The sequence below is a fragment of the Elephas maximus genome, chromosome 13, assembly GCF_024166365.1.
Source record: "Elephas maximus indicus isolate mEleMax1 chromosome 13, mEleMax1 primary haplotype, whole genome shotgun sequence".
Lineage (NCBI taxonomy): Eukaryota > Metazoa > Chordata > Mammalia > Proboscidea > Elephantidae > Elephas > Elephas maximus.
Window position 1 is genome coordinate 47,440,688 of NC_064831.1, and position 8,592 is coordinate 47,449,279.

Sequence of the window (8,592 nt, forward strand, 5' to 3'; positions counted from 1 at the left end):
AACGGGAGAGTGTTGAGGGGTCTGTGGGGTTGGCAACCAATGTCACAATGTGTATTGTTTAATGAGAAGCTAGTTTGCTCTGTAAATCTTCACCCAAAATACAATTAAAAAAAAAAAAAATGGACAAGGTTTGGCAATTGATTCCCACGGAGCTGAGGGAGGAGCTGTAGGGAGGATCCCGACCTTGCAGCTTGTGCAAGTAGACAGAGGGGGTCACCTTTCACTGCGGCAGACAGTGTGGGAGGAGACCACGTGTTGCAGGGGCGGGGATCACAGAGGACAGGACCCCTACCCCACTCCCATAGGCCTGGATAGGGTCTCTGAGTCTGCGCCTTTGCTGGAAAGTGGGAAGAAGGGCTTCCCCTAGGACCGCGCCAGCCGGCCTGAGGTCTCAGAAGCCAAGGCCACGGTGGGTGGGAGCAGGATTGGCTGGTGGGGCTGAGGCCAGGGAGCCACCTCCACGCCTGGGCACCCTCCATTTGCGGGCGGGGGCGCTGCCAGCCGTCCTTGCTGTATGCCTGTAATGGAGCTTTGAGAAGGCCCAGAGGAAGGGAGCCCACAGGCCCTCCGAAACCGGACGCCGCCCTACGGTAACTGAATACTAGGGCTGATTTGCACGCAGACATTTCTGCAGCTCAGTTAGCGGGACTGCACTAAGCCATCCCAAGGCCATCTGTGGGTGTCAGCGGGGCTCCCACCTGCCTCCGCATCAGCAGGCAACTCCGAATCGGAAAATTAAAAATCGGGGTTCAGGCAGTGAGCTGCGTGCAGTGTGCAGTAATGGGCTCCTGGGGCGCGGGAGCTTGCAGCGTCTGCCGTCCCCTGGGACCCAGACCCCCAGGAATCCGCTCGCTCGGTTCCCGGCGGGGTTGTCAGAGCCGTCAGGAACGTGCCCACATCCATTCCTTGCAGCCACCCGATGCAGAAGAGAGACCCCACTTGGAGTGGGAGGGACCCGTCGTAGGTCTCTATCTTTGGGTGACTAATTTTGTAACCTTGGCTAAGTCACTTATCCCACCAGATTCTGGGCGGACGAAAGAGGGAGAAGAGGGCCCTTCCCTTTCTCTAGAGGCTCACAGGCTCCCTGGGGGTGAGCAGGCCCACAGCCAGGGGCAAGCCCCCACTGCCTCGGCAGAGATTCCTGTAAAGGGGTGGGGAAAGGGGGAGGGGGAGGGGGAGGGAGGAGACGGCGGGGGGGGGAAGAGGAGGAGGGGAAGGCGTTAAAGAGGAGGAGGGAGGTGGAGGAGGGGAGAAGAGGAGAAAGGGGGGCGAGCAGAAGGAAGAGGAGGCAGGAGAAACCTGAACCCTGTCTGTGTCCCACTCCTGACAGAAGGCGGGCTGCTCTGCCCCCTCAGCTCAGCGCTCCGACCCCAGTCTCCTTGTCTTCATTTACAGAGGGCTTTCGTTGTGTTTTTACCACAATTACTCCAACGAAAAATCTATGGTTTAAGGTTTATTTGTTTGTTTTAATTTTACTGCCCTCAGAGAACCTGGAATGGCTATGCTAATACATGCAGTTTTGAGTGCTTTCTTCAAATCGTTTTTCTCTTAGGCCTCCTCCATCAGGTCACCTTTGTCCATACCCCAATGCGCCATAAGATAAGGGCTGTTGAAAGTGTGTGTCTTTGTCCTTGTTCACTCCTACTTGTTCATTGTTTCACAAACGTTGCACCACGCACACCGTATACAATTCTTGCCTGCTTGGTTTGCTCACTTAACAGTATATACATCCCCAAAATCCCTCCAGGTCAGTAGGTATGGATCTTACTCTCTTTAATGGCTGCCTAACACTCCCTGGTACATGCTAATAGGAAAGGAACCCTGGTGGCACAGTGGTTAAGCACTCAGCTGCTAACTGAAAGGTGAGTGGTTCTAATCCACCAACCACTCCACAGGAAAAAGATGTGGCAGTCTGCTCCCATAAAGATTACAGCCTTGGATACCCTATGGGGCAGTTATACTCTGTCCTGTAGTGTCACCGTGAGTCAGAATTGACTCCATGGCAATGGGTTTGGTTTAGAATACTCCTAAATTTTATTTTTTTATATACACAGCCAAGAGATTTTTTTTTTTTTAATGGTAAAATAGAGATAGAATGTTTTATGTTTGAGGTTTTAACGAATTCTTTTTACCTGGCAGGGAGCTAAAATACCAGTATGGTTGGAACGCTAGCGTTGGCAGCCCTGTGTGTGTGAGGGTGTTCTTATAGAAAAGGAAAGGCCTCCGCCCCCAGGAGCTTCTCTCCTGAGGGGAGGTGAGACGACGAACATGGTCACAGGACCTCACTACCCAGCAGCCCTATGACGACGGCGCTCTGAAGCCTGTGCCGCAGGAGGGAGGACTTCAGGTAAACCACGGGGGAGGGCAAGCTTGATGGAGAAAACTTGAGAGGGAAAGTATGGGCATCAGAAATTACCTGACGTGGGTGACCAAGACACGTAGCTAAGTAGGAAGAATGGGGGTGACTCAAAGGGTTCGTTGAACAGCCATCTCTTTTCCACTGGCTTTCCCTTCCCAAGAATTTCAATAGCCTGAGGTTATTTCTGGCTTTTTGTTTCCGCTCACTGTAGGTTGAGCCACTGGCCTCCTGCTTTTCTAACTGCAGAATGGATGAAAGTCTGAGATTTCAATCAAAAGCTTAAGAAAATTATAATCCTGAGTTGCCCTAATTCTTTCCTGGAAATACTTCACACTGACAGAAACTGTCTTTAAGCTCCTTTTCTTTTCTTTCATGCTTTAAATTTTTTCTTAATTAGAAAGAGTTGTTTACCTGATGTGGGCTCCAAAATGCTTATTTATTTTACCTTATCTTCTCATTTCTCTTTTCCTTATCTTAACCAGTGACTTGGTAACTCTGTAACTCTCTGTTCCTGTGTCTTAAAATGTTCCTTGTCTCTGTCACCAATGTAACATAATAATGAGCTTCATAATCAGCCCATTCCTATTCCTGCGGAATAGAAGCAGTATCAGTACAAGTGGAAATCACAGAGCCCCTAAATTGGCTGCTTGTCCCTACCAGAGACTTTTTATTTTCTTCCCCTCAGAATAACATTTTAATTTCACTCAACCCTACTGGCATTCCATGACAACATTAAGCATTTAGCTTATGCTAGAAAAATCTTTAGATTATATGCATATTCCAAAGTACCCAGTTGAATTTGCTGGGGGGGGGGGGGGGGAAGGCAGCTAAACTGATACATTATTGAAACCCAGTAACTGTTGATTGACAGAATTTTTATCCTATCACTAAAGGCACCCAAGTATAATACCTAATCTGAGAATGCCTCACAGACTTGATGCCCAGGGACTTGGACCCTTGGGCCCAGAAGGACTGTGGTAGAATTAAGCCTGACTCAACAAATGTGGTTGCTGGAAGAAGCCCCGGTGTTAAATTTACTGTCAATGCCTGAGTCAATTTCCTAAGTGGTCATCTGCTTGTGGTTCCAGAGGACCTCAGTGTAGATTCCAGACAACTTCCTGGGCAGAAGACAGCTTGCATGTGAGGTCACCATATCTTGGTCAAGGCAACTTGGTGACCGTCTCACAGTACATCAAAAAGTATTTTCAGAGACAGGGTGCCATTTTGTATGTTGTTGTTGATTAGCTCCCGTCAAGTTGATTCTGACTCATGGTGACCCTGTGTGTGCAGAGTAGAACTGCTCCACATCGTTTTCAAGGCTGTGACCTTTTGGAAGCAGATCTCCAGGCCTGTCTTCCAAGGTACTTCTGGGTGAGTTCAAGCCGCCAACTTTTCAGCCAGTAATTAAGCACTTTAACCGTTTGAGCTATCCAGGGACCATTTTTGGGTGTGTAAAGCCTTTGAAATCTATGCAAAGTGACTTGTTTTGTTAAGTCTAGAGATGGGATGGCAGAAGGAGGAGACACCATGGCTCTGGTGCCAGGAGACTGGAGTCCTACTTTTGCCACAGACATGAACTAAGCTCAGCAATTCAAGTCACTGACAACTATCTTAGAGGTATTTCCAGATAAGACGTTGCACTCTATCGTTCATTGTGGGAAAACAAGGAATTCTCTCAAACAACCAGCTGTCAGGCATAAATTAGGCCTCTTCCCTACTTTGCTGAGCCTCAGTTTCCTCATCTGTTAGGTGGGACACTGATCTCCCAGGACTGTAACATGATAAGATGAGAACACAGACATGAAATTGCCTAAGAAGTGAGAAGTTCTGCATGGATAGAAAGCACTAGTGGAAATCATTTCCAGATTTTTTATGATAAAGCTTTTCAATAATTTCCAGTCATAGTTTTAGCAATGTATTGAGCACTTCTTTGATCACTAGATCGAATGTCACAACCCGGATGGTCAGCTTCTTCAGCCAGACCCTTGGGGTCAGCCTGCATCTTCTTCGTGGTTCTCCTTCATGCTTTCTGCCTCCAACACTGGGGAAGAAAGGATGGCAGATGGACCGCTCAGCTTCCTCCTGAAACAGCCCTCCTCACAGTGCCTCAGCTATGTCTTCCAGGGACTTCTCTAAGGATTCTTTGCTGGGCAACCATCTTTCTTAAACCAAAACAGGCCTCGTGAATTCTGGAGGCAGCAAAGTGTGGAGACAGTGCTCTAATAAGCTCATGGAATGTTAAGTCAGGTGTGGCTCAGGAAAGAAGAGCTGGGAAGACCATGAGAAGCAAGCAGGTGTGTTACAGTCACAGTCCCAGGGAGTACAGCATGCAGTGGGGGGGCCTAAAGGGGTTGCATCCAGGGACAGGGTAACAGCAAGCTGGGACTATAGGAGAGGGCTTATACAGCCAGCAGGTAGGGTTAGCTAGGTCAAGGGCTTCCTGGGGTTGGGCATTTTGAACAATTCTGCAGTCTCAGGGGGCAAAGGGGCTGTTCCTAGTTCTTGGTATCCGCCCCTAAGCTGATTGGGATGGGTGCATAGTGACCCAGAAGTGTGGGAACCTGATAAGGGGAGTGGTTGGAGAGTGAACTTACTCAGCAGCTCAAGAAAAGGAAGGAGCCAGCCTGAAAACCAGGTCAGACAGCATTTTAAGGAAATAGTATTTCAGGCAGCTTGTGGGACTTTGAGCCGCAGAGACCACTTAATAATTACTCATGGACCTTGCTGAGCCTCAGTTTTCTCTTCTGTAAAATGGAGATAATAAAGCCACTTTACTGGGTATGTATGAGGATGAAATAAAAGAACACGGGTGAGAAGGCCAGGCATATTGTAGGAGCTGAATACATGTCCCCCCCACTTTTTTTAAAATTGTGGTACAAAAATATATAACAAAACATTTGCCATTTCAACATTTTTTACGTGTCCAATTCGGTGGCATTAATTACACTGCTGTGTTGTGCAGCCATCATCACTATCCGTCTCCAGATTTTTTTTTTTTTTTTTCTGAACAGGAGCTCAGTGCCCCCTAGGGGAGTATTTGTACTTTTCCCTCTTTCTCCTCCAGCCTGATTAGGTGCCCTGCTTTATCTCTTTGTAAAAGGGGTTCCTGAAAGCAAATCCGGCCACATGTCTGTGCACCCGCCTGGAGAAGCCCCCATCGGGAACACACCTGCCTTGTTCCAGATTCTTGCACATTTGGAGTTGGGGGTTGACATCTGGATGGGTTGCTTAAATTTTCTTGTTGCACCTGGACATGATACATAGCACACCAAGGGTGGTGAATGTGTGCTGTTAAAGAGCCAAGAGGCGGCCTTGTGTGCCTTCTCTGCCAACACGACCAGTATAGGTGCTGCTGGCCCCAAAGGAAGGAAGATGGACCCCCAAAGGCCCTAAGGGGTGAGGAGTCAGGTAGGTTGCCTAGTGGATCTCAGATGAACTGAGGTTCATTAAAGGCTGCTGACACACTTCTCAAATTCCCCACTTCCTGTGGCCCTCGGAGACGATGATGGCAAGATGGGGCTGAGAACAGATGAAGCAAAGGTTTCCGCAGTCACTTGAGCTATTTCTTTTGAATCCGGGTCACTGGGATGACATTGTCTGTCCTCCACACCTGTTTCATACCTGTTCTGCACCTCCATTCTGCAGGGGAGCAGAACAAGAGCAGTGTGGAGTTGTGGAAGTGTTGAGATCATTGACATTTACCCCGTCCTGGGGCCTGCCTTCCCACCTGCCCCTACACTATCTCTTCATCCCTCTTTCGCCTCTATTTTTGTCTGCCCCTAAGGCTGTCAATGGGATGGTGGGTCACCTTTGTTGTCATGTTGCAAAGTGTACTCTGTGGAAGACCTGTTACCTGAGCTGTGCCTCAAAAAATGGGACCTGTGCCTTGGGGAATGCCCACCCTCCTCAGGGATTCTTAATTCACAGTCTCCATTAAATCTCTGAAAACCCCATCACAAATGGTTTAATGTTCCTTAGCTCTGTTTTTCCCAAAGTTTTTTCCTCGAGGACCCTTTGATATTAACTCCCAAGGAACAGCTATTACCAGCATTGGGTATGTCACCCTGAGAAAAGCTGGCACAAATAATGTATTATTTGTAAGAATGCTGTGAAGTCAAATTCACTAATGAGAACTCTGGCATCAAAGGGGCTATGGAAAAATGTGTGCTTTGTTTTAATGAAAATATTACATTTGCGTAGATCAGAGGTTCCCATCCTTCCTCACCGCCAAAGTTCCTTTTTAGTTCTTTCCTCTAGGGGTTCCATGTTTTGAAAGCTTTTATCTACCCAACAAACTACATTTATTGAATAATAATTTGTTTCTTTAAGTTTTATTCATCAAAGACATATAACTGCCAATTAGCGCTTCTGATCAGTCAAGATAACCACTGTTGCCACACAGAGTTGATATGACTCCAGCCCAAAGCAAATAAACTTAATGTTTTATTTAGTCTGGGAACCTCATTGAGGTAAATGTATGATTTCCTTTGGGCTTTTTGAAATCTTGGAAATAGGTTGCAGACCCCCCCTTACTGCCTTCACAGAGTACAGGATGGGTGGGAAGCAGGGCTGTGTATGGAAATCCAAAGATGAAACACAACAGCTGAGAGGGAAGGAGGGAGGATGGGAAGGAGGGAGGGAGTGGTTATTGGGTCCACACTAGGACTCCTTGGACAGTGAGGGGACTAAGCAGCTGTAACCACAAGGAAGTCTTGGATTACGGGCTCCAGATCCTGGCTAAAGTCATGAGCATGGTGCACCCCAAATGTGGGCAAGAACCTGGCAGCAACGTCTCTCCCTTGTGGAAACATTGCCCTACGTGCTTCACCCACATATCCTGAAGAGAGCTGGGGAGGAGGGCAGGATAAAGGGAAGCAGAGGGCTCTGAGGGGTGCTGGGTGGAGCCAGGATCCTCTCCCCAGACCGCCATGATACATTTCTCAGTTATGAGCTACTGCGAGGTGGGTGAACTCAATTCCACCACAGTCTTGGGTGTCAATGGAGCCCTTGGGAACAGAGGGACTACTGAGGCACCTATACTCCGTTCTGTGGTATGCTCGCCCCTAACCACGAAGGAACCCTGCTCCCCAAGGAACTAGTTGTTGCTTAGCAGAACACACTACCGTGGGAAAGGGGCACACATGATGCTGGGTCCACATCGGACTGTGTAGGCTCAATGTGTGGTTTGGCCTCAGACAACTGACGGCTGTTGTTTCTTAGACAGAGAATTCCCAGAACATCTGAAATGAGATTTGATGTCCTAGAATCGGCTCCCACCCAGCTTTGCAGAAGAGCTGCTGGGTACAGCTGTATGGCCCTGTCAGCTGAGGGGAGCCTGGAGACTCCTCCACAGGAGAGAAGTGCTTGGTCCATACCCTTTGCAGCCCCCTTCAGCCTCCTTGGCTGGACCCCCAACTCACCCTTGAACTGCCCACCCCAGACAGGCACTCTCATAGTTTGGAGCCTCTGCTTAGCAATGGCCTTGATGAATACATCCAGCCCTGCTTCCTGTCTCTCTTCCCTCACTAGTCAAGATCCAGCATTTTCCCAAAAGATACAATGTGTGTCTGGCAGAAGTCTGCTTGTAAAAATAAATTCTTCCCTGAACATTTTCCAGGCCCCTTTTAGAAGCAATTCTGGGTGATGCCTTTACCTATTTCCAAAGACAAACAGCCCAGCCCCTGAGGCCCCTTTCTGCAAAGGAATAGGAAACTGTTCCTGAAAAGGACCCCCATTTTGAACAGGGAGCCTGGGCAGCCCCCTGCCCTGCCACTATTCCCCACAGCGAACTGAGGTCTCCCAGGTTGCTGGTACACAGGTGGGGTGGAGCTACAGGCCTGGGCTCCAGGGCAATAAAGCTGGTAGGGGGATTCCCTCTCACCCTGCCCAGGTTCCTGCACAGGTGAAAGCCTTCCTAGGCCTTCTGGAAGCAGTGGGAGCTACAGAGGCTACCATCTCCCCAGCACCCCAGTCAGGCATCCATTCATGCAATAAATACTGAGTCCAGGTTATGTGTCAGGCATGGTACTAGGAGCTGAGTATAATGTGGTGAACAAGTGCCCACAGGGCCTGGCACGTCAGGTGCTGTCCACTTGCAGCAGAGCGTGGACCTAGTGAATGTGCAGCCGGCACACAGGGTTGCAGCTTTCTGTGCTCTGATCTTCACAACAGCCCTGTGAGCTGGGAAAGGAGGAGGGAAGAAAAGGAGAGAAGGAGGGAGGGATGGAGGAAGT

The 8,592-nt window shown here is 48.9% G+C and overlaps 1 long non-coding RNA gene across 1 annotated transcript; it reads left to right on the top strand.

Moving 5' to 3' along the window:
- The first annotated feature begins 2,144 nt into the window (after positions 1-2,144).
- On the top strand, positions 2,145-5,933 carry LOC126087711 (uncharacterized). Its single transcript, XR_007519834.1, has 3 exons — positions 2,145-2,347; positions 4,301-4,653; positions 5,460-5,933. It is a non-coding gene; the product is annotated as an uncharacterized LOC126087711 (long non-coding RNA).
- Positions 5,934-8,592: the final 2,659 nt, after the last annotated feature.